Source organism: Perna viridis, chromosome 12 (assembly GCF_037379345.1).
Source record: "Perna viridis isolate PV_CMFRI_1.1 ecotype Kerala chromosome 12, ASM3737934v1, whole genome shotgun sequence".
Classification (NCBI taxonomy): Eukaryota; Metazoa; Mollusca; class Bivalvia; order Mytilida; family Mytilidae; genus Perna; species Perna viridis.
The window spans coordinates 31,614,133-31,642,069 of record NC_142456.1 but is presented as its reverse complement, the minus strand read 5'-3'; the positions used below and the strand labels follow the sequence as shown (position 1 = coordinate 31,642,069).

At 32.7% G+C, this 27,937-nt stretch overlaps 1 protein-coding gene across 3 annotated transcripts in view; it reads left to right on the top strand.

The window, feature by feature from the left end:
• Positions 1 to 4,251: 4,251 nt before the first annotated feature.
• The window catches only part of LOC148602036 (uncharacterized), a 75,428-nt gene continuing 51,742 nt past the window's right edge, over positions 4,252 to 27,937 (top strand). For 2 of the 3 annotated variants that reach the window (XM_088554472.1, XM_088554471.1), the window contains exon 1: positions 24,960 to 25,386. The gene's annotated coding sequence lies outside the window, so the exon portion shown is untranslated. Of the gene's footprint in view, positions 4,640 to 7,404; positions 7,506 to 24,959; positions 25,387 to 27,937 lie in introns of those variants that run through there. The other variant, XM_088554470.1, reaches the window with a different exon arrangement.

Genomic DNA, 27,937 nt, shown 5'->3' with positions numbered 1-27,937 from the left:
AAGGGACATAACCCACAAACACATGACAACCTGGTTGGTGGTCTCATTTGGGACTGAAAGAACAATTAGCATTTTCCTATGAAATTTAAACTATTTTCACTTCAGTAAGTACATGTAGCTTAACGATTTGAAATAAGTAAATTTAAAGTATCTAATTACTAACCACAGCTCCAATAAGTCGAAATATCCCATTTTGAAGTATACTGCTGTCCTTTGCTCCGGATAGTAAACCAGTCTGTCCGGTTGGGAAGTTACATCCCTTTGCTCAAAATTAAAAAGAAGTCAAAGTTATGATTTGCCTTTAAAATTTGGTCCAGCAAAAATAATATATTTAGGAACATATGATTTTTTATTGGGGGAGGGTGGGGGTTACCTAAGACCATTTAAAGTAAAAAAATATGTATCTCACATCTAAAACTGATACCCCCTCTAGTCCTTCTACAAAATTAATTTTGTTGTAAATATTCTTTACATGAAATATACCTGTCTTGTTTAAATACCATTTATTTACTGCAATATTCTTACATAACACATTTCCAAGTTCCTGCTTTCCTCCCTAAATGAGTTGTCACATAAGGCCTTAAAAAATCTTTGTTTCCAGTAACTGATCAACCCTATTTTTTTCCAGTCAACCCAAATTTTTTATGGTGTCAAAATAACAAAATGGTTCAGTATTCAGCAGTGTCATAATAGATGCAGCAAAACCTGTAGGTTTCGAAGTCCGGTAAATCTTTCCCAAAAATATATATATATATATATATATATATATATATATATATATATATATATATATATATATATGAAACCCTACCTTTTGAAGGAGATGTTAGCAGGAACACAGAATTTTTTTTTTCAGGACTGAGTTTCTTCGTCTTCATCATCATCATCATCATCATCATCATGATGGTCATATGCAAAGTTTTTGTTTTAGTGATACGTTTTAACAAGATCTGAAGTAATTTATATCATTTTACTAAAAATTTAAGTAAACAGGGAAATTTTTCACACATTTGGCTGTATCTCCAGTTTTGACATGAGCACATAAGTGCAAATCTATTTCATTTTTCAAGAAATATGGGGAGGCTCACCCAAAAATGGGAAACTTAACGCTTATGAATCAATTTCTTCTCATCTTTTTTATAATGTCTCTGATTTTCCTCATCATTTTCATCTATGATTTCTGTTTTTCCATCATGTTTTGTACTAAAAATCCTACACCAAGTATACCTGCCCTTCAGCTAAATCTTCTAACTACATACCAAAAAAAAAAAGCCCCTTCTTATTGTAATTTGTTTTCATATAAAAACTGATTCACCTTTTTTTCATTTTCTACAGTCAAAATTGACCCCCACCCCTTAAGTACATTTTGTAGCTACATGAAAAAAAAAAAACCCTCCGTCAGTAATGAGGAGTCATCCTAATCCCTTTTGGGAGTTGGTTCCATAGATATTTTTTTGACAGTCAAAACAAATAAATATCTCTAGCACTGAACACCGAAAGAAGATTTGAGTCCCCCTGCCAGTCCCTTGGCTTATGTCATGTACACATTTTTTAGATGGTGGACATTGAGTTCGGCAAGTTTTTTTTAAACTTTCGGAAAGACGGAACTACATGTGAGTCAAGGCCAGAAAATTGTCAGAAATGACAATAGTTGTTTTTCATATTTATGGAATGCAAGCCATTTTAGCAAGTTTTTCAAAGGGAGGTAACCCACCAACACCCCACAACCTGGTTGGCAATCACATTGGGAAAAGGAAGAAAGTAAACATTTTTCTTTGAAAGTTATACTATTTATATGTACACTTCGGTAAGTGGCTAAATCATGTAAATGATTAATTAATTAATTAATGAAAAGTAACCAAGTACTTACCACAGCTATAACAAATCATATATTTCAATTTAAAGTCTACTGCTGTCCATTACTCCAATCGGACAGTAAACCAGTTTGTCGGGTTGGAAGGTTACTTCCCTTTGCTCAAAATTTTAAAAGACGAAGTACAGGTGGATAATATGAAAAAGGTCTACTAAACGGGAAAAGCATCACTTTCAAAGAATCAGAAAAGACTTCAGTGGAAAATGTTCTGCAGTTCTGACTGTAACTGTGTAAATGTTTATACACCTGTACACATATATAGTATATCTATGTTTTGTTGTTTATTTTATATTTCTGTCACTTTTCTGAATGTCGTCATTTTGCAGTGAAATTGCTACATATACCATCAAGAAATCTTGTGTAAACATGTAAGTTTCACTTTAATTTTGTTTTCTGCGCTAAACTTCAAAAACATACCTCAAGCTATGAAGATGGGTGAAAGGGAGTTAACTCAATTTCCCGCAAATATTAAAACGTAGTACTAATACGGACAAATTTAACGTGAAATAATTAATAATTATTGGATAAGGAAATATCGAGCTAAAAAGAGAAAAAAGACCTTCTTGCAAATGGTCTGGGATAATATAAACAGTCACTCATGATGAATGCAGAATCCACATTTGTTTGTACATTGATGTTGTATTGTGATTGCTGAATAATAAAAGTACCAGTCGTACGTCTGCTTATTGATCACGGCCTTGGAAGGTAACAGGAACAGATTATTACCCTGTTATTTTTTTTTGAAACCAAATAATAATGGCAGTGCATCTGGGTATACTTTATACAGCTGCAAAACAAGTAAACAGTTTTTGTCCAAGGAAACATTTTTCAGGCTACAAATGTATGTCACTATTTAGAATTAGATAAAATTTAGCCTTGAAGTCTTTTATATACCGGTATTGTGTTTTTGTTTCATAAGAATTTCGAATGTTTTTCCTGGAGTGCATGACTGTAAGTGGGAATTTTTTTCATTATGCAGTTTTATTCTCCTTTGCTAGAGAACTGTTTAACTAGGACTAATGTAAAAACAAAGAGATTATAAATGTAAATTTATTAGCAAATCATACACTACGAATTTGGTCTTAATGTTGAAAAATGTTGCTGACAGCAGCGTCCGTGTCGTCGTCGTCGATATTTCGTGTGATGTCTTTATGGTTATGGTTGATCAATTGTTCTGAAATTTTGATATGATTTTACTAACTACTAATAAATGATTGCAACTATTTATTTTTTTAGTTTATGACCCCTACCATTTTAAAATTATTAACATAACGTAGCAGTTTCAACAAATCCATGCAAGTACACCTTCAATAAAGAATATGTATGTGACATGTCTTATGGTTGTGGCAAGTCATTTGGGGAATTTGTTCCCATTTATTGATATCAATAGATATTTAGTAACATATGTTAATATATATTTATGAACACGTGCATAATTCAATTATTGATTTCAGCAAATGGAGGAGTTTTCTGGACAATGCAAACACGTTCACCCTACCGGAGCACCTGGGCCATGCTTCCAATTTTAAGTGGAGTCCGAGTTTCTCATTTACTTTTGTTACATTATATATATTATTTTAGTTAATATATGTTCATTGTTGTGTTTGTCTGTTTTCCATGTCTGGTCTTTGTCCCTGGATTACATTCCTTTGATTTCCACTAGAATCTTTGTTCATAAAATATCACGTCCAGGGTAGACGAAAGAGGAAAACTATTACACAAATAAATCGCTCCTCTGACATGGTGCAGCGGAAACATTATATAGGTATCAGTCTTGTATTAGCTGTATAGTGTGAATTTTAAAGGTCGTATTTTTCGGGTGGAGCATCCCAATGCGCATGCGCATGCGCATGAGAAAACATCCGGTGGTCATGGACCGGAAGTGTAACATTGGGTGTGACCGGACGTGACCACTAACCATTCTAGCCAATGACCATTCTGATCATTCTGACCCCTTTTGACCCCTGACCCTTACCACCCGCACGCTATAATGTATCAGTCCGACGCGGGTGATTTCAAGATGGGACCCGCCTCCTCATTAGCGTAAAGAAGATATCGGCAATAATCATTTTCAGCTCGGGGAAGTTGAGCTCGGGTTCGGCCGGGATATCCGAAATATCGACTCCCGATTTGCAGAACTTCTTTTTGGATTCTGCATTCATCATGAGTGACTGTTTATATTAACCCAGACCATTTGCAAGGATGTCTTTTTTCTCTTTTTAGCTCGATATTTCCTTATCCAATAATTATTAATTATTTCACGTTAAATTTGTCCGCATTAGTTCTACGTTTTAATATTTGCGGGAAATTGAGTTTACTCCCTTTCATCCATCTTCATAGCTTGAGGTATGTTTTTGAAGTTTGGCGCAGAAAACAAAATGAAAGTGAAACTTGCATGTTTACACAAGTTTTCTTGATGGTATATGTAGCAATTTCACTGCAAAATGACGACATTCAGAAAAGTGACAGAAATATAAAATAAACAACAAAACATAGATATACTATATATGTGTACAGGTGTATAAACATTTACACAGTTACATTTACAGTCAGAACTGCAGAATATTAACATTTTCCACTGAAGTCTTTCCTGATTCTTTGAAAGTGATGCTTTTCCCGTTTAGTTGACCTTTTTCATATTATCGTCTTTTAAAATTTTGAGCAAAGGGAAGTAACCTTCCAACCCGACAAACTGGTTTACTGTCCGATTGAAGCAATGGACAGCTGTAGACTTTAAATTGAAATATATGATTTGTTATAGCTGTGGTAAGTACTTGTTTACTTTTAATTAATTAAATAATTAATCATTTACATGATTTAGCCACTTACCGAAGTGTACATATAAATAGTGTAACTTTCAAAGAAAAATGTTTACTTTCTTCCTTTCCCCAATGTGACTGCCAACCACGTTGTTGGGTCTCACTAACCACTTCTAACGTTTCCATTACTTTACATGTTAAAAAAGTAATTTTCAAAGTCTCACTGTGAATTCCCAGGACAAATGACATCTTAAAAATGCATACCGTTGTGAAGCTTGGAAAATAAGGCTTCCAAAATCATTATGTTAATGGTCTGATGATTGTAGAAATTCTTCACAAAATTTACTTGAATAAATAATACTGAAAATCCACATTTTTACCTGTTCTGCTAACTGACAGCATGGAGGCAAATTACTCGCACATGTAAACAATATTCATACACTTTTGTAGTCAATTACATATATGATTTTAAAGTACACATTCTCAGCTTTATTTTGACTACTTTTAATCATAATACACACAAATAATGCACTTACAATGCATATGTCTAGGTTCAGTGTGTTTTTGGTACTACATGGGGGGGGGTGGCCATTTGACCCAGAAGTGGTTAGTGAGACCTTAAAAACATTTTATGAGTTTTTATGTTTTTCTGTTTTTACATTTTTTGAAAGCTTGTGGTATTGTGAGTCTAATAAGACCAAAACTATCAAAATCAGACATAGGACTACAAAGAAATTGTCATTTTTATATCATGCATCTCAGTGATATTTTACCTAAATTACTAAAAAATTACAATTTTAACTAACATGTCACACCAAATTGATACCTATAGTAATTCAAGAAGTTGTAATAGTAAATATCATTTATTATTATGAAAAAAGAACAGATTTCAGCAATTTATATCATTCCTGTTTTATTACTGTGTGATTCTAAGTCTGTGCTGTGTGACTATTTGAGTACTTTGAATATCCCAAGCAGTGACGTTATGTATTTCATGGATGACGTCAAGTTATGAGTAACTGTTACTGATAAAAATCTTGTTGCTATGTTGTTTTTTAAAATACCTTGCACAATGCACCTCTTAAAATATAGCCAGATTACCAGTATCACTATACTGATTTTATGGGAAAATGGAAATAATGACCAGGAAAGGCAATTTTCCTCAAATTATGCATTTCTCTGAAAATGCCATACCCGGTAATTTAATTTATGGTCTCACTAACCACTTCTAACGTTTCCATTACTTTACATGTTAAAAAAGTAATTTTCAAAGTCTCACTGTGAATTCCCAGGACAAATGACATCTTAAAAATGCATACCGTTGTGAAGCTTGGAAAATAAGGCTTCCAAAATCATTATGTTAATGGTCTGATGATTGTAGAAATTCTTCACAAAATTTACTTGAATAAATAATACTGAAAATCCACATTTTTACCTGTTCTGCTAACTGACAGCATGGAGGCAAATTACTCACACGTGTAAACAATATTCATACACTTTTGTAGTTAATTACATATATGATTTTAAAGTACACATTCTCAGCTTTATTTTGACTACTTTTAATCATAATACACACAAATAATGCACTTACAATGCATATGTCTAGGTTCAGTGTGTTTTTGGTACTACATAGGGGGGTGGCCATTTGACCCAGAAGTGGTTAGTGAGACCTTGGGTGTTGGTGGGTTACTTCCCTTTGAAAAACTTGCTAAAATGGCTTGCATTCCATAAATATGAAAAAACAACTATTGTCATTTCTGACAATTTTCTGGCCTTGACTTACATGTAGTTCCGTCTTCCCGAAAGTTTAAAAAAACTTGCCGAACTAAAAAAATGTGTACATGACCTAAGCCAAGGGACTTATAATTTTTTACTGGCAGGGGGACTCAAATCTTCTTTCGGTGTTCAGTGCTAGAGATATTTATTTGTTTTGACTGTCAAAAAAATATCTCTGGCACCAACTCCCAAAAGGGATTAGGATGACTCCTCATTACTGATGGAGGGTCATTTTTTTCATGTAGCTACAAAATGTATTTAAAGGGGGTGGGGGTCATTTTTGACTGTAGAAAATGAAAAAAGGTGAATCAGTTTTTATATGAAAAAATTACAAAGAAGGGGCTTTTTTTTGGTATGAAGTTACAGTTAGAAGGTTTAGCTGAAGGGCAAGTATACTTGGTGTAGGATTTTTAGTACAAAACATGATGGAAAAAGATTTACAGGACTTCGAAACCTACTGGTTTTGCTGCCTCTATTATGACTGCTGAATACTGAACTTGTAGCCATGGCCAGGTTGTTTTATTCTTTATGAAACAAGGTGTTTTGAGTAAAAAATCAATGATGGAAATTCTGAAAACCAGTATTTTTTTTTTATTTTTTTTTTTTGACACCATAAAAAATTAGGGTCGGTTGGGAAAAAATAGGGTTGATCAGTTACTGGAAACAAACAATTTTTTTAAGGCCTTATGTGACAAATGATTTAGGGAGGAAAGCAGGAACTTGGAAATGTGTTATTTAAGAATATTGCAGTAAATAAATGGTATTTAAACAAGACAGGTATATTTCATGTAAAGAATATTTACAACAAAATTAATTTTGTAGAAGGACTAGAGGGGGTATCAGTTTTAGATGTGAGATACATATTTTTTTACTTTAAATGGTCGTAGGTAACCCCCACCCTCCCCCAATAAAAAGTCATATGTTCCTAAATATATTATTTTTGCTGGACCAAATTTTAAAGGCAAATCATAACTTTGACTTCTTTTTAATTTTGAGCAAAGGGATGTAACTTCCCAACCGGACAGACTGGTTTACTATCCGGAGCAAAGGACAGCAGTATACTTCAAAATGGGATATTTCGACTTATTGGAGCTGTGGTTAGTAATTAGATACTTTAAATTTACTTATTTCAAATCGTTAAGCTACATGTACTTACTGAAGTGAAAATAGTTTAAATTTCATAGGAAAATGCTAATTGTTCTTTCTTTCCCAAATGAGACCATCAACCAGGTTGTCATGTGTTTGTGGGTTATGTCCCTTTGCTAAAATGGCTTGCATTCTGTTGATTTAAAAAAGGACTATTATCAAATTATCATTATGCAAATGTTTTAAGTCGATGCAAGAAGTTGAATTTAGTTTTTTATATGATGTAAAAGTTTATTATAAATGTGTCAAATAGAAAAATGTACATTGTTTTGCTGAACCAATGAACAAGAAAGACTTTTATAAGTTACAGATTAATCATTCTAGGGCACAGAGGGGGTGGGGGTTTACATTGTATGTCAAGTTCTTTTTTTAACATCAGTCTGAGTTAATTTTTTTGTTTTTTTGAAATGTACATTGTTTGGATATTGGGCAGTTCAGATAATAATGGCGTTCACAGAGGCATTTTTAAGCTGAAACTTATGCCACACTAATGAAGGGAGACGACTTGATAAAATAAGAATTAGGCTCCCAAGTCAGCATAATTATTTGGACAAGAAAATGGATGAAATATTGAATCGAATATTTTTTCATGGACATAGCCATAGGTGTTGATGTTTTTTGCAAAAATTTGAAAATTTGGGATTTTTATTATTTTTTTTTATCCCAGCCCCCTGTTGATTAAATGGTTAGTGCTTATCATTAATAAAATTTATTTCTATTTATGTCTTCTTTCTTGGTTTTGAATTTCATTGAGAAACAAGATTCCTTCATGCTACTGAACAATTAGGGCAAAATGGTTGTTCTGGCATTGTTCACTTTGCCCACAGTTGACACCAAAAGGAACTATGTGTACAAGTCACCCTGTCATTTTCAGACATCATCCAAGATAGGGACTGTACTCTGTCTTTTTTCAGTATTTTTACCAAAGTTACCATTCCTCCAATATCACAAAAAATGGTGCCCTTTTGAAAAAAAATGTCAAAATTTTCTAAATCTGTGTCGACTAATCAGTTACAAATTTTAAGGATTTACATGTAAATCAGCTTTTTGTAACAAACCTTTGAAACAGAATTAGGAAATAAACAAATCTTCAATCCAGCTTGCACTAGTGATTACACATACATGTAGAAAGGAAAACATGTCAGTAGTACATGTATGAAATTGATAAAGAAAATTGTTCCCAAAAATACACTGCCAGTAACTTTTAGAAGGTAATTTCTCTGCAATCAAATATATCTGATTATTTTGGTTAATGCTAGATAAGGCACCCTCAAAATGACCACAGCTCTGAGTTGACACAAATTAATTCACCAGTGACAGTCGTTTGGGTCAGATGTAAATACAAAACTACTGGTCACATGTAAATTTGAACGGACGTGTCCGGCATATTTCGGGAAGACTGGTAGTTTTGAAGGCTTCATGGAAATTACCCTGTCCATCTGTCTGTCCTTTTTATCCATGAACTATACTGGTATGTATTACTACTTTAATCCTAATATTGGATTATTTAAGAAATAAATCACGGAAACTCCATTTGGTGCTAATATGGGTTTATTTAAGAAGCAAATCACAGAAATTCCATTTGGTGCTAATGTGTTTTTTTTTAAGAAATAAATCACGGAAACTCCATTTGGTTCTAATAGGAGTTTATTTCAGAAATAAATCATGGAAACTCTATTTTATCATTGTTTTACCACGGGCTGGTCATTTATGTTGCATTTGTTATACTCTGAGTGATAGCGAGGGGTTAAATAATGACACAAAAGGCCAGCCCATGGTTCATGGTAAAACAATGATAAAATGGAGTTTCTGTGACTTATTTTGATACTAATAGTTTTTCATATTTTTTGAAAATATGCAGACTATGTGTTGCACCAAGTGTTGGTCATTTGTTTATCACTTTTTTACCATGACTGTGGTCTAAAGAGCTTTGAGGTACGTCATATTAGAACAAGGCTTTTCCTATGAGGGACAGAGCTATTAGTTCTCAAATGAATTTGACCTTGTTGATAATGCACTGCTTTGTTGATATATTGGCAACAGATTGACATTTTTATTAAACAAGAGCCCTTATAAAATACTAAGATTGACTTCCTCTTTCATCTCAAATTGTTTGAGCATCTGAAATAATATATTACCAATGAAAATGTTAACTGTATCATCATAACCATGTTTCAAATAAGCATTTTCATGCATGTTCTTATGATGTTCTGTATGATGGGTCTTGACCATTTAATGTGGACGATTTTGTGTCAATAAAATATTTTAAAAATATTGAATATTGGATTGGTAATACATTTGTACCTCGACCAAGGGAAATATGTGAAACTTCCTGTAACACATAGTTCAGTAGCAAGTACAACTGTTCTTAAGGAGGTAGACCTAGGGTAAGGGACACACAACTCTTGAAATCAGTGATATTTTGTATTATATTCAATTTCACCTAAGTCTATCAAGCTTTCCTTTGAATCAGATTGAAATCAGTTCAAGTTTCTTTGATGCTTAAATAAGATTGATGTAAAATGCTGAATATAAACATTTTAATGACTTGTAAGAGTTGTGTCCTTTGCCCTAGGTTTACCTCCTTAAATCTTTGAATTAATTTTAAGTGAATATTAATAGAAGAACTTGCATAAAACAGTAGGTACATGTAGATGTAAAGTATGCTTGGCATAGAAAAATGTTTAAATCATATGAAATAAAAGCAGATCTATATTGTAACATTTGTATAAAACATATATGTTTATTAACTGCACCAACCAAACTTTAATTATTTAGAATTACCAGTGTCATACTGTATTTTGATTCCTTAAAAATTTCAACACTGTGGTAACATTTCATATGATATTTAAATTTTTAACCCTGGTATGATGTTACAAATCTGAAATCTAGAAAGTGCTTAATGCCATTTTTACTGTTTGATCTGAATTGATAAAAATAGATTATTAAGAGAGTAATTTGAGGAATTTTCTGCTGAAAAAAAATCACTATCCTCTGTAGAAAAGAGATTTACAAATCTCATATCTGTAAGGTATACGAGGGTATGACGTTAACATTTACATGTACGAACTTTGTCCTATTTGGCAAATTGATGAAAATTCTACTTGTCCAAATTGAAATTTAAGTAAATGCATGTTAAGAAATGAAGACAATTTGGTTGACCTCCTGGTAAGTATAATTTTACCTTAAATAGTTTCACTTGTCCCAGGCAATAGGACAACCTTTAATGTCATACCCTGTTATAATGAAGAACACAATATAACTTAAATAACGTGTAGAAACAAAGGCAAATGAACAATCTGAACTCCACTGGAAGCATTGACCAGGTGCACTAGTAGGAAAAGCATCATCTGCTTTTCTAAAAACACCCATTGAATTGTTCAGAAAATGTCATGTCTTGGGTAGAGGAAAGGAAAACTATGACATGGTGCTGATGGATATATCACAACAATTCATGACATAAAACTTTGTAGTGATGATTTTAATCTTGTAGTAACATAAGCTTGTTTAAAGGGTTGAGAATGGTTGAAAAAGTCTACATAGTTTTGTCAAGCTCTGGCATAATGTATGAACTGTGAGATAAAAATTTCCAGGCTACATGTTCATTTGTGCACGTATATCAACTCTGTTTCACAATCTCTATCTACAAACACAGATTTGTAACGAGGTTTGTATCACCATGCATGCCCTCATATTAACACTTAACTTGTTGCTAACAAAGTATGCTCAATATAATATTCATGTACATAGTTTTAACTAAAATTTGGCTATTTTTGTTTTTTGTTTTCCATCAGAATTCATTTAACTCCATTGTGACTTTAAAATGTTGTGGCAGGTTGCTTTATAATATTAGCAAATAGGATTGTGAGAAAAGGTAGCTGTAATATAGAAAAAAAACTCTTGCTTTTAATCTGAAGATGATGTCATACACTTTAAGCAAAATATTAATTATGAGTTAATTATTTTTCTGCATGTTTTATGTTGTGATTAAAATCATAATAACCAGGTCATTAAAGAATTAGGTCAAATTGAGAACAATGCATATTTTGTAATTAATCCTTAGATTGGTAGTTACATCATCAATTTTCAGATTAAATTTGATAACTGCAGGTAAAAATCTTCTTAAGGTTTTTAATCTTTTATTAAAAGAGGTCATGTCTACAATATTTCTGTTGGTATATTGGGGTAATGAATTCTATAATTTGAATTGAATTGTGCAATATAAGCAGTCTTTGTCATCTAAATTTCAGACAACAAGCCCCTACCTTAAGTCCAAAGAGAATTTTATATAGGATACACTGGCTTGGAAGCAAAATTTATGCAAGCCCACTACAACTTTTACCATCATTTGATGGTGGGCTGGTTCCATAGATTGTGTTAGAAGTTTGTATTAATGAACCAAGAGTTCATTTACATCACATGAAGTCTAGATTTACCTACCGGTCACCCTACCCGTGCACCTGGTTCATGCTGCTAGTTTTAAGTGGAGTCTGAGTTGCTCATTTGATATTGTTTAGCCGCAGTAGGTATTGATTTCGCTTTGACACTACATTACACTCATGATGCTTAACCATGGCACTGTAACCAATGGAGCTTGCAACCTTGCATTTCATTGGACTGAAGTTATAGCAACTGTGAAATTCAAGGCTCCATTAGGGTATTGGTGTCTGGTATATATTCAATCACAATTATATATTGAATTATGAATAATCTTTTATATATTTCAAATAATTGAAATACAAAACTTAGCACAATGATCATACAGAATGTTCACCGAAAAAAATCTTATTTTGGTTTTGGAATGAACAATGTGAGAAAATGTATCAGCTAGACTATTTATGAAAGATGGTACTGGATAACTTGTTTTAGTAGCCAAATTAATTAACGTTCGTAAAGTTTACCCGTACTTTATTGACAGCAAATAGATAAAGAGAATGAGGAAGAATGGTGGCTAAAATTTTAGTTATCTCCCCTGAGGATTAATTTCTTTGTGAAAGTTTAAGGCACATTATTAGGCCAAGAAAAAAAATACCTGTGGTTCTGTTAACATCGATGCTCTAAAAAAATAGGATTGGTAGATAGACAAAACTTTTCTTTTTTTCAAAGTTTTGAATGGTTTGTATTGTAGACGCATTCAGAATGTAAAAGTGCTTGTCAAAAAAAATGGCAAAAAAAACTTAAGATTCTGCACAAACAATTCCTGGTGGCATGGTTAGCAGAAATACGGATAATGTTTTTAAGCCTTATGGACTGACTTTATTCATCTATAAGCTTCAGATGATTTATTTTGTAGGTCCTTAACTTCGGGCTTATTGTGTTAAAATGTTACTCTTTTGCACTTGATCACCCATACAACACACATGTATTGAAAAAACCAATAGTGTTAACGAAATTACTGGAATCTTATAGGGGACTCTACTGCAGTGATTAGTGTCAGAGTGGTTTACAGTGCACCTTTGATATATGGCCACATTTGGGACCAGGCCAGAGTTTGGTGATTTGTGAGAGTGGTGATATCGAGGAAATATTTATATGGAAACTATATAATTTTCGGAAAAGGGGACTTTGGAAAGCTGTGGCAATAAGTGAGGACCACCATTAAAGAGGGGCAGTATAAAGAGGATGCACTGTATATTATTTCTCCACTCAAGATGGTAAAATTTCGATTTTCAACGTGCTAGCCTAAGCAAGCTTGTCATGTCAAAATTTTACAATAGAGAACGAGAATGGCGATATAGTTTAAATTAAAAACAGGGTGAAGCTAGGTAAAATGGTTTCTCTCATGAAAAATGTAGAAAATTTGAAAGTAAAATGATGGGAAATATCTTTAAAAATCTAATAAAAAAGTCAGATCATCTTTTAATCACTGGCTTTGAATGCGAGAAAATATGTTCGGCTCTTTTGAAGTTAGGTTATCTAGATTTATATTGACATTGGTTGTATCATAGTCAATATATAATTTTCTAGTTCTTGGCAACAAACTTCTTTTATACATATTGTGTGCCATATATTTAAGAACTTCCTATGGAAACAGTATTACATTTCAAAATCGAAAACTAATCTATGTAATATTAATTTAGACTATGTATTAAGTGTGAGTAGTTCTCTGTGCTGAAGGATATATAGTGCCCTCTTCTGAATATACCCTACCGCTAACATATAATTGCTTCCCTATATTTGACCATATGGTTTCATTGGGGGGGGTTTGAGAACATGGGAATATTCTTAAATTAACTTATTATCATCTAGTCTTATCATCAAGACGGCTACTTGCTCATCTTTTTTAGGCTACTCTTTCATAAATGGATGAACTCTTTCATCAGTTTACCTGCTACTTTTTTTTTTTTTTCTTAAAATAAAACAGACATCCCTGCCTGTCACATGCAGATTGTTCCCCAAGAATTTGCTTTTCCATGTTTGACAATGGTACACTTAGCTACTGATACATTCTGTATTTATAAGCCAACAATTGATTATCGAAACCCCACCTTCGGGTTGTATATCAAGTAAGGTTATCAGTCATGTCAGTATAATGTACAAGGAAGATTTAAAATTAAATCCTTTTAAATGTCATCAGTAGCATAACAATTCAAATTTATATGGGGTATGCAGTTTCAAATTCCTTTTCCACCCACAAGATGTACCTTTGTAAATGTGGTGTTAAAAAGCAGGGATCTCTAAATGTATATTGATGAATCATACATTTTTAGCTCCTTTGGATTTATTCAGATGTCCATGTGAGCTGTTGATGTCACATTTGGTATTTAACTTTGTCATACATGTAAAAACTCCTCTGAAATGACTCTGTGGATTGTTACCAACTTTGGTCACAAGCATCAGCATCCTTTGGATGACTACTGTAAAAATTGTGTTGACTTTGCTTGTTAAAACATGGCATTACTGCCAGTGGAGAAGAAAACATGGCACCAGTGCCACTGGAGAAGAAAACATGGCACCACTGCCACTAGAGAAGAAAACATGGCACAGCTGCCACTGCAGAAAAAAACATGGCACCACTGCCACTAGAAAAGAAAACATGGCACCACTGCCACTTGAGAAGAAAACATGGCACCACTGACATTGGAGAAGAAAACATGGCACCACTGCCACTGGAGTAGAAAACATGGCACTGCTGCCACTAGTGAAGAAAACATGGCACCACTGCCAGTGGAGAAGAAAGCATGGCACCACTGCCACTGCAGAAGAAAATATGGTGCCACTGCCACTGGAGAAGAAAACATGGCACCATTGCCACTGGAGAAGAAAACATGGCACCACTTCCACTGGAGAAGAAAACATGGCACCACTGTTGCTGGGTATTTTTGGAAATAAGGATGAGTTGCCAGATTTTGCATATATTTTTCAAACTTATAGAGGTAGTGAAACAAATGTGTGACGTTCCTGTGTTTTTGCTTAAAGAACTCTCTTTACCACTCTCCATTGTATGGAAGTTGTGTTACAACTCCTTATTAGAGTTATTGCCTTTGAAATGCCAAAAATGTTAGTTTCTATGCATTTGGTTTTATTTTGAAAACCCTGATAGATGATAAAAACTTCATAAATTGATTCTTAAATTTAAAATGAGTCTTACGACATTTTCCTTTGACCTGATCATAGTTCTGTGAAGACTTCTAAATGGTTGTCTTAGTGGCCATTAATTAGCTTAATCCCAACTTACAAATAATAACAGATATCAAGAAAACTTTTAATTAATAAAGAACTTTGCAGGAATGAGGTTAGAATAACCTAAATAAATGATCTAGATTTAGTTCTGGGTGATCAAATAATATGGCCACCAAATTTTCAATTTCTCTGGTCAGATCCTGTGATTGTAGATGTCATTCAGATTATTTTAATGAGATGATAACCAGAAATAAAGACATCTTGGTGTCCATTTTCACAATTGCCCTAACACCTTATGTCAACAAGGAAACACTTCATTTTTTTTCTAAATTTCAACATATTTTTAACAAAGTTGTTGACAGTTTTAGATGAATTTTGAATGCTGTTTTTTCTCAATTAAGTTGTTGAACTTTTAAGTTGAATTTTGAATACTGTTTTTTCCCAATTTAAAGTTTAGTAGTTAAGAACCTTTCTGTAAATATCTTGGCTGTAGTATTATGACATTGAGAGATTCTTTGTTTTTAGATACATTTTATTTTTTGTACCCCTCATTCAATGAGTGGATGGTTACGTATATAATATTTATATTGGAATCTCTTTCTCTGTCCATCTGTTATTCGGTCCTTACAAATTTATGTCACAATTATCTATGCTCTAAATTTATAGGTCGCTTTGAAATTTTGTGTGTGGGTTTATATGGATGGGGTATATGTGGTAGACAATTTTTGTTGTTTTCTTGTAAATATCAACTTCCTGTTTTGAATGACCGCAATTTTTCTGTAAATGGAATGTCAGCAAAAATGTTCTTTAAAAAAATCTCAGCTGCCACTTCTGATTGAAGTGGTACATGGCTTTTTATAGATAGGACATATGATGTAAGCCATTTTGATTGTTCTATGATATCAACTTCTTGTACGAGTGGGGGTATTTAACAGTAGCCTAGCACAACACATTACACTTCATGGTTTGCTTTAGAATAGAATACCACTGACATTGCACATCTAATATTTATTACACTCCTGACTGCTTAAATGCTTCAGATATCGATTACACAAATTCAAAATTGAAAACTTAATGGTTTTATTGGGAAACGATCCATTTCACACTCTTTATCTGTCAGCTATGGAAGGAAAAATTGAAAATATGAATGTTTTTATAGTTAAAATGATGATTATAATCACTTGATTTGTTCTGGTCCATTTCAAACTCAGATCGGCTTCTTTTGTAGCTAACAATCATTTAAAAGTTCAGTAAGTTTTTTAAGCAGTTCTGAATTCTTAAGAGAATACAGAACAATTATAAGTGAAGATATTTTCAATTTTAATTAAAATTTGATATTTAAGGTAGATTGTATTGAAACTAATTATTGTATTTGTTTAATATGTATGAATAAGTGTACAAGCCTGAAGTCGAACATTATGTCATATTATCACATGATTCAGTAGTTTTTAGCTGAGTGCTAAAACTACTATTGGTATGGCAGTTTTTTCAAGAAACGTTAAAAGTTTTCAATTGGTTCACAGGTTAAAAACAGGATAATTTTTTGTCTGTGTTTGTCTATTAATGAGAGAAAGAGCTTGAACTTTAACCTTAACAATTACAGTGACTGATCCAAGGAAGGGTTTTGCTGGTTGAAACCCCCTTTTGTGGGAAGAATTTAATATTGTGCAAATTAGAAATAAATGAACCCATCTTTCTAATTTTCTGAATCAAAACTCTTCTTCCTTTTTATATATATTTCTGGATCTGCCTCTGTATTAAAGGATATCTGCCTGGTATAGATTTGACAGAAACCCCCTAGACAAACAATAATGGAAGATCCAAATTTCCTATTTTAAACCAACCCTGTTTCATTTCAATATAAAGGGTCAAATTATAGGACCAGTTGTTTAAATGTTCTTTTGCCTTCCCAATCTTTTAACTTTACATTTTGTATTTTGTTCAGTATGTACTACTTTTATATCATCTGTACCTTTGTACAATCTGTACAGTCTATCACATTGTTTAAAATGTATAGCATCTGTACTTTTGTACAATCTGTACAGTTTATCACATATTTTTAATCATTTGTACTTTTGTACAATCTGTAGTCTGTCAATCTCTTTAGTCATCTGTACTTTTGTACGATCTGTACTGACTTTGCCATCTATTACAGCCACTTTAAGTTCATATTGCACCTGACCTACAATCCAGTACTTTTTATGAGGTTTATTTATTAAATTAAATTTGAAATTTGTGAATAAATTACCAGTATGGGTCTGTATTTCATAATATACAGCCCCATAAAATATAGGGAGTAATATCCATAATGTGAAATGGTATATTGATTCTGTATTGGACCATTTAATCTTCAATAGACTGTCGATTGATATATATTAAGTGGGGGTTATATACATAAATTTCCTACCACTTTGATAGGGATAACATTTACTACCTGTAGATTGTAAAGAGAAGCGGTACTTCAGAACATGCTCTGTAGTTACAGTAACAGTGATCAAAATTCAAGGTTATAATAAGGAAAAAACATGATTTTTGATACAGTGAAACCTGTCTAAACCAAACACTTGCCATTTGAAAAGTGAAATTGTACTTTAGAATATGCTTTGTATCGGCATGTAGTCCCCACAATAGAAATTTGATTTGAAGGCCATGGGAAAAAAAAATAAATTATGGATCATTAGATTTCTGATACAGTAAAATCTGTCAAAAGCAAACACTTGCCATTTGAAAAGTGAAACTGTACTTTAGAATATGCTTTGTATCGGCATGTAGTCTCCACAATACAAATTTGATTTGAAGGATATGGGGAAAAAATAAATTATGGATCATTAGATTTCTGATACAGTAAAATCTGTCTGAAGCAAACACTTGCCCTTTGAAAAGTGAAATTGTACTTTAAATAGAATATGCTTTGTATCAGCATGCAGTCTCCACAATAGAAATGATTAAAGGTCGTGAGGGAAAACAAAATAAATTGTGGATCATTAGATTTCTGATACAATAAAATCTGTCTAAAGCAAACACTTGCCATTTGAGAAGTGAAACTGTACTTTAGAATATGCTTTGTATCGGCATGTAGTCTTCACAGTAGAAATTTGATTGGAAGGCTGTGGGGGAAAAAAAATAAATTGTGGATCATTAGATTTCTGATACAGTAAAATCTGCCATTTGAAACTGTCTTCTAGAAAATATGATATGTAGAAACTGTAACAGAGACAGAATTTCATGAACCAATAAAATAAAATTTGGATACTTAGGTTTTTTATCCAATGAAACTTGTTTAAACCAAGCACCATTCAAATTGGAAACCTTTTGGTCTCTAAACTAGGGATCTTCTGAAGTCTAGTTATGGCAGTTTCAATGAATATTGAGACTGTGTAAATGGAACATCTTCTGATTGCTAAAACAATAACCCTTTAGTCTGAAAGGGTTGTAGTTAAGACAGGTTTTATTTAATATGTTGTCGTTTCTGGTTTAATTTGCATGTGTTTAAACACTGCTAATTAGGAAGTATATTGTTGTGGACGTGTACCTTGTACATGTATTTACAGGCCATTATAATGAATTTTTTTTATATTGTATGATATTGGTACACAGTGATATTACATGTATGAATTGTATAAAAGGGGTTTTTCTATTCATAGTCATCATTCAGTCATGCCGTTAAATATTAAGTACCAGTCGTTATTAAATTCAGTCAATGCCTAGGGTACAGGTGATTCATGGTGTAGAAAACCCTATGGAGCAAACAGTGTTTTGTTTTTTATCTTTTTATCTTGCTATATTTTTAGGGAACACACGTCTGTTTGTTATCATATGTGTACTTTTGAAAAAAATCGTACATTTATCTCCCACTAAAACCAACCGAATCAACAAAGATTACAAAGTGCTAATTTTTATGTATAATCTGTATGAATTTTGTCTCAAAAGCACAACACCCATATAAAAAAATCAAGACTGGTTATGTGGTCTGTATCTTATTCTGAATAAAAATAAAAGTAAATTTGGTGGGTTTTTGACTTGCATAAATCACCTCCTTCCTGATTTTTGTAAAGACTATTACTTAAATAATCACCTGTGTTTGTCTGTGTTTATGTCAAGTTGAAGGTTTGTCAGGACAAATACATGTACATGCATTCTGCAATTTAACAATTGCAAAAACTTTAAGAAATAGATAAAGTAATGTGAATTAGTCACTGCTAATTAGTTCTAACATTAGTTCATCTTTACTTTTTCCCGTCAGGAAAAATTGACTGGTGACAAGCCTTGCTTTAATGTCTTTACTAATGTGACAAATATTCTACATGTTAGTAGGGATAAAAATTAGCAGTCACCCAGTAGTCCATGGCTACTAGATTTTGAGCTGGGCTACCAAAATTTTCGTTAAAATTCAGTTGAACTATAGAAAATATTAAACAAAAATATGGTCTGGTCTACCAGCTTGTATTTTCTAATTTTTACCCCTGTGTTAGATTTTGTAATGTCCTTTACTACCCTTTGGTCTGGCACAAACTTCCTTAGATTTGCAACTGGGTTTAAAACTCTAATTTATATTCTCAATTAATGTAAATTTTATATTTATATACATGTTTGTAAGTATCAATCTTCATACATTATTCTGTGTAAGCACTGATTATTTTCGTATCTATAGACATTTATTTTAGGGCATCATTGTTCTAAATCTGGCCCAAGTTCTCGTTGATGATACATCCTTGAGAAATTGTATATTAATGAATCGATGATTCTAGTAACTTACATCTAAAGCGCTCCTTGTCAAGCTTTGAATAACATGTAAATAGTCTGCTTTGTTTATTACTGTCATCTTTTTTGTCCTTTTCAATAGGCACCTGCTAGGAAACTTCAAACCTTTCTAGCCTGATGCATTCTTAAATATTTTAGGCATTTAAATTATTTCTGTTTACTCATTTTATGAAATAAAATTCACTGTTGTAAAAAAAGATTTGCATTGAATTTTAGCTATGAATATATTTATATTAGGGTAATATACATGGAAATGGTGTTCTTGAATTGATGAGAATTACAGAATTTGATACATAATGAAATCAAGGATTTTATAGCAGTCTGCTATAAAAATCCTTGATGAAATTTGAGTTTTCATTGAAGAGTTTATGTTATCATTTATTGGTTAAAACCATGAATTTTTAATCTTACGGAACAAAAAATGATGTCCTTCAATCTAGAAATTTGTACTGTTGAATAATAATTTGCATTCATTTTAGAGGATATAGATATCAGACTTTTCTGAAAGCGGGAAATTTGGATTCATTTTGACCATAAAAAATACATTTGTTTACTTTGGTTGGAGATAGTGTATTTAAAGCTGTTGAATATAATTTGTTAAATTGATTTTGGCAATTGACTTGTTATAAGTCCGTCTTTTGATAGACACATTAAGGTATCCATTTGTTTTTCATTCCAAGCGACTTTTTTACTCCTTGGTGATGATTAAATTTCTTTAAGATTTTTCTCACCATTTCACATTTTCAAAGGTTTCTACAGAATGATTCTCCTTAAGCTTCATATTCCTAATTTGAATTATTTCTCCACTTATATTTTGTACTTTGGTAAAATTAAGATTTGTACATATTTGCTAAAATTTTAATTTTACCACCTGGTGTGGAGAAGTAACTTAAACCACTCAGTATCATTGGAGAATCCATATGTCTCTGTCTTTCCACATGGGCTTCTTTAACTCTGTCTAAGAAAGCCTTTCTGAAGGATTCTCATAACTTTTTATGCAATGTTCCAGGGTTAGAAGTAGTAGTCTGTCCGCCCGTCCGAGATTTTTTGGCAGGGCTGGCTAAATTTGGCAAAAATCTATATAGCCATATAGCCAGCACTCCACAGTATTGTAGAACTGCCTGATTTTGGTCTTGTAATCTGATGCTTTGTAACATTTATCACTTTAAAAAATTGTCAAGCATCTGTAAATCTATATATCTAGAAATAGCTCAAGCCAAGGCCTTCAGGATGCAGTAAAAATTTTCTGGAAAAAAATTACCCACAGCATATAGGGTTACCATAGAAACCATGCAAAAATATGCGAAAATTTGCAAAAAAGTTAATAAAATCAGGTTTAAAAATATCAAATTTCCCGCAAAATATCTGAAATTTTTATTTCAATCCCTGAAACTGTTCAAACTTTTCCCTTCAAAAACCCCTTCCTCATATGGGCATCGCCGGTTAGATTTTGAGCTATTTCACTTTGTAATCCACTTATTAAATTTAGCATGGTAAAAAATTGACTTACTTTCACTTTCACAATGAAGTCAAATTGTCATTGAAAAAAGCCCCTTCAACATTGAATATATATAAAACATTGCAAAATACTTTTAAAAGTCCCCTTTTTTCAGAAAATGTTTTATCAACAATAGATTCTTCATTTTTAATCACTATAGCAACTACCGGTTTCCATTCATGTCATTTTTCATCCCTAGCCAAAAGTGCGAAACTAAACTAAACTATGGAGTGCTGGCTATAGTAAATGTGTTGAAAAATTGTATTCAGGACTGGCTAGAACTTGATTGAGTTTCCTACCCTGAATGTTCAAAGTTTTATGCAATGTTCAAAGTTGTAAGGCTTCCTTTTATTTTTCATTATTGTCCAGATTTGTTTTTCTCAGGATAATTGGACTTCAGACCTCAGTAAAAAAGTGATATCATGCTTCAACACAGCTTTTTTTAATCAATTTTTACTGGATCATAAAAATCCTAACAATCCCTGTCATTATATGGCTAATGATGCTTTGTAAGTTTAAATTTCTAATTCAAAGTCTTGTTCTCCAGTTCTATAATATAAATTAAATCTCTTTTCTTCACTGGAGTTAAAATTTTCATAATAATAGAGAAATAAATCTCTATCTTTTATAACAGATACAATCTTGTGAAAATTTACGAGTTAATCCACTTAGGTATCTGATTGTGGTTCTCACAGTGTGTGGAGTAATAAGCTTAATTTAGATAAATCCTTCCTATCTTTGCCATATTCTGTCAAACTTGGGGTTTAAATGGCCTAATTTCTACAAGATTTAAGAACTAAATTAAAAGAAGAGCTGGCTATCATGTTAAGAGCTTATAAACAAAATTTTCAATTTGTTCTTGGTATTATAATGTGATTAGGGAAATCTCCTTACATGGATCTATTGACAATATGAAATATGTTAGCTGAAGAAAAGAATGCCTCTTTCTTAAGCAAAGCTGCAGTCAGCAGTTTTTTTTTATATGTTCGTCATTAGATGGAAGTATTTTGGTATACCAATGTCTGACTGTCTGTTCTTATATATAGATGATTCAAAAACATTTTGAGGGGTTTCAATAATAACTATTTTGTGTGAAGTCTTGTTTTTCCCTTATCTGCAGTTTCATTTTAGCTAAGGTTGGTTACATTGTGTGTATAGAACATCTCAATTTCTTGTGATCACATTTAAGCTATGTCCTTATTGATTTTGATGCATCTGAATTAACCTTTTTTCACATTTCCAAGTATTTTCTTTTTTTTTTGGAGGCAGCAATGAATGCTTGCTCCCTCAAATCAGTATTATACCAATAAATTTGAAGTACAGTAGAGCTCATATGGTTCAGATAACACAGTGTCCAAAAATGAAGTACTGCAAAGCATAGTGGTACTTTGCTGTGGAAAACACTGCTTCACCAAAGCATAGTGGTACTTGGCTGTGGAAAACACTGCTTCACCAAAGCATTGTGCTACTTGGCTGTGGAAAACACTGCTCCACCAAAGCATAGTGCTACTTGGCTGTGGAAAACACTGCTTCACCAAAGCATAGTGCTACTTGGCTGTGGATTACACTGCTTCACCAAAGCATAGTGGTACTTGGCTGTGGATTACACTGCTTCACCAGAGCATTGTGCTACTTGGCTGTGGATTACACTGCTTCACTAAAGCATAGTGCTACATACTTGGCTGTGGAAAACACATCACCATTTTCTCTGTATCCCAATTTGTGTCTTGGATATGACTTATAATGTTTTAACAAGGCATTGGGTCAGAATGAGTCATTTGTTGATTATCAGTCTGTCAAATTATATCATACATGTCATGTTAAACAGGTTGAGTGGTATTGTCTTTCACAGGAGTGGCTAGCAATTTTCTCCTAAGTTGGAATTTCCACTGTCCTGTCATTTTAAATACATTATCCCCAATTTATCCCTGATGGTCAGTCTTATGACAACTTGTACTATTGTTTCATATGTTGCCTAGCTGTTTAAGTTTCTGTGTGGAATTTTGACAAAATAAAATGTGTCATAAAAACCTTTGATGGAGGTTGGAAAGGTTTGACTAAGATCAAATTATTCTAAAAATAAGGAGTTCAGATTGATGGTGACTCTTAATTTTAATTTTTTGTAAGAATCCGGCAAAGTGGGAAACAAACATGCATCAAACAAAACCCCACTGATCAGAAAATATAGTTTCACTCTAGGGTGATTTTTTTATTTAAAAAGTCCATTTATTTGATCTCTGCATCACTAGACTTGGTCAGAATTTTTTCAATGGAATGTCAGAAAAATGAGTTTTTTTGACAGAGTTATCTGCCCTTGAAATGTTTATTTTCAGTACATTTTAATGAAATTATAACTCAGTTTACCAAAATGATATGGAAAATCTTATCTCTTCTCCTTGATTTAGATTGTGCAATTAGTCAAATCAAAATGGTGGATTATTTTCATACCATGTTTCACCCACTGCCTGATTCTTACAGAGACTGACACTTAATTTCTAATCTAGGACCTATGTAATTTCATTTATCTTGGTATCGAAATTTCAACACTTCTCATTGACATCTTATTGAGGACTTTTGGTTTTTGTCCAGTGTACCATTAATTTCAAACTTTGAAAAGTGCAGGACATTCCACTCTTCTACTCAAGTGAATTTAAACACCACAAAAAGCTTTGGTACTTTTTGAATTGATGGACATTTAAGATCTTCAGAAGGATGAATTAAGAAGGGACCACCACCTAAAATGATTCACACATTTACAAGAAGACTATAATATTATGTCATATGCATAAAAATAACTAACATTTAAGGACTTAGGTCAAATACAATTCCAGCAGTCATATTTGATCACTATTTTTAACAAAATATGTAACCATTCACTTCATATCTAGCATGCTTATACAAACTTTGAAGATTGTTGATACATCTCACAAATTAGTCTTAATTCTGCTAATGATGAAATAGAATAGGTAGCACGTGTACTGAATTTGTTTGAACGTTGGTCCAAAACTTATAATACATCTCACAAATTTGTCTTAATTCTGCTAATGATGAAATAGAATAGGTAGCACGTGTACTGAATTTGGTTGAACGTTGGTCCAAAACTAATAAGATATCTCACAAATTAGTCTTAATTCTGCTAATGACAAATCAAAAAAGGTAGGCATGTGTCCATCAGACCTTTGGGCTAATTACAAAACCCAATGCACCATGTCTGATTTATTTGATATTAATTTATTCATTCAGATTTTTAAACCATGGTTGTTTTAAATTTCAATTAGAATAGTATTAAAATACCAATGTTAATCTCCTAAGCAAATAACTCGTAGACGCTGACATTGTGTTGACGTTCGGCATATTATCTTCGAGATGGGTGACAAAATTATCGCGCCTGTTGAAAACTAGTATTTAAATTTCATGAGGCATGAGTTTGATATGATATTCTACCATACTGTTAAATATTTCACAGGTCTATTCTTGTTAAAGGTATAGCGAGTTATTAGTAAAGGTATTGATATTTAAACAGATGAACAGATTACTTAAAATATCTCTATTGAAATGAAATTGGCTAGGCATGATTTGGACTTTTTTGACTGTTCGATAATCTGGTGGATTTCTACTGTGCTATAGGTCAGTTTTAGTAATTATGGAGGAATTAATGAATTTCCAATACACAAAATATCAATGAATGATTGTGTATTGAAAAATATTTTGTTAAGGAATTAGAATAGAGTGAGAGTAAATAGTTAAATGTCGGATTTAGATTTGAATCCTGTCGACGAAGGACTTTTCTGTTTTTTGATTGTGTGTGAAATCTTTCAATACATTAAATATATGGATTTATTCATTAAAGGTGCATGATATGAAATTTTTAAAGCCTTGGAATTTTAACTTGACGGATATGTATGTGGGTTGGACTCAATAATTTTATATCTACAAATATTTACGAACAGGTAAGTAAACTTTCAATAGCACTTTTGTGCGTTATTTAAAAATTTTAAATTGACAATAATAGCACTGTGAAACTCTCTGACTTTGTTCGGTAATATGCGATAACATTTCAAAAGAAAATTCACCTTTAAGAAAAACATGGTTTTGTTCAAAATTTGAAAAGGGACAAAAGCCATCATTGAAAGTGAATAAGGAGTTTGTTTAACAAGTTTTACGCAAGATTAACTGGGGTTAAATGTTGTAATTGTTTTAAAGAGGACGCGTCAGATTGATTACAAAGCTTCTGTATTCAACATGATTGGAGCCATTTTACCTGAAATTGACTATATATATTTGTAACAGGAACATTTCTGATTGTCGTCGGTTTCATCGACTAGTATGTTCATGTAATTGACAAGGGGTGTCCATTTCATTAACTTTGATGTCAATGGAAGCACCCATTAAGTTTTAACTACTTGAGTATCACCAGTATGTAACTGTAAATTTCTGAATGATTCTATCGACTGATATCCAATTATTGATTGGTATTTATTGTTGGTCCCATTTGAGAATCAATTTTCAGGTTTGCTTTCATGTTAACTTTTATTGACAGTGAAAAATATAAACTAGATATTTCATTGTATGAAGGATTAGCTGTATCTTTGTTGTGATGGACAGTTTATTTTCTCACGATCGGTATGTAGAAATATGACTTAATTTTGTTGAAGTTTTTCCAGTGCAAATAGGGTCTTTGATGTGAAAAATATCTTGACTTAAAACCTCAAAATAAATGTTAATGGGTAAAATATTGTATGAGTATTCGTGACAATTTTTCTGTCTGGATTTAGTCTTCTTTCTAATTCAAAATATGCTAATAGAATTTCAGTTGAAAAGCTAAAATTTCAATTAAATAAGAAGGCTGTTCATACTCAGGTATACAAATATACCCACTTTACAGCCTTAGATCGACTGCCCTAAGTCCTTACAACATTATTTAAAAGTTCTTTAAATTACCAGAAACTAGCATTAAGTTTCAAAAATTAGATTATAGATCATAGTTTTCTTAATAACTCCATAGGACAACAAAATCACATCTTCAAAAGACTTGACCATATTACTTGCATTGGAGTTCTAGGATTCAGTCAAGCTTGTGTTGGGTGAACCTCCAAAGGAGACTAAATTATGGTCTCAAAAGATAAGTGTACCTTACATACAAATTAAATTAGAATGCATGACACAAGGATATTTTAATCCTTCTCTTCTAATGAAGTTACTACTGAAAACAGGCAGTCGTTACTGTAACTTATAAACCACCAGCATACAGGATTAAGCTGGTACATGTATTTTGGAATTTTTTGTCTTGTAACCATTATATAATACACTTCCATTCACACTTGAAGATATTAAGGGTTGTTACTTATTTCAGTGCAATTAAGCTCTGCGTGTACCAAAATGTGTTAAAGAATTTTTAGAATTAAAGTCCATACATTAAATGTTGTCTCATGGAGATTAGACTTCTAGATGTGAATTAAAAAATCAATAGGTTTAATAGATCAAATTATGTTTGTATATTTAGCATACAGTCATGCTTGTTTACCTCCCACTTAGGGGTGGGGCGGGGGGGGGGGGTGGGCTGTCACAAAAACAAAATCCATGAACAATTAAGAATATCCTACATAAAAATGTAAGATTTATTTGAGGTTTTTGGTTAAAATCACTATTTTCCGTGGAAAAAAAACAAAATAATTGAAATTTTACATCAAAAATTTGCTTTTACATAAAATCTTCAATATGAGACAGTGTCAATAGGGGAGAATCTCCCACAGGAAATATTCCAAAGGTTAACAGCTGTGTATAGTTAACTTCAAATAAATATTTGTGAATGTGTTCATTGAATTGAGTAAATAAGACACTAAAATAGAATGTGTTGTGGATTTATTAAAAAGTATAGTATATCAGAGTTAGAAATAGTAGCCTTCCCGCCAGCTAATTTTAGCATTTCAACATATAAGTAAGTGCAAGTAAATTTCTATCTGGGCCTGTTCAGTTTCAGTAAAACTTGCTGGCTTGATCAGGTGGTTATATTTTCTTATTTCTACCCTTGAATTACACTGAATAGGACTAGCAACAAACAGCATATGAGACTTAAGACTTATAGCCCCTTATAAAGTAAAAGCTAAGCTTAGACTGTTCTTATTTACCAGTTCTACTATGGTCCTGTGCAGGTCCCGGTGTCAAAAGAATAGGCCTGCAGCAGCGCTTAGCTTGTCGTAAAAGGCGACTAAATAGTGCTCAGAAACCTAGCCGGGGGCTAGGCGCTCTGCCCACAGAGCAACTGGGTTGTGTGCCTCAGATGGTGGAATGGGGTACTCCTGGCGTGTTACATGCTGGGGTTGTCAGGCTATCATACGGAAAACTAGTTCGCAAACCATAGTGATGCACCGTGTTGGGAAAAGATGCCACGTTCCTCGCACGTTAAAGAACCCTTCTGTGGTATTCTCCCGGAGTAGGAACCAGAGGGCTCCGCAACAGGAGGCTAAAATGCCCGACCCTACCCACCTCTCCCTATTTCCA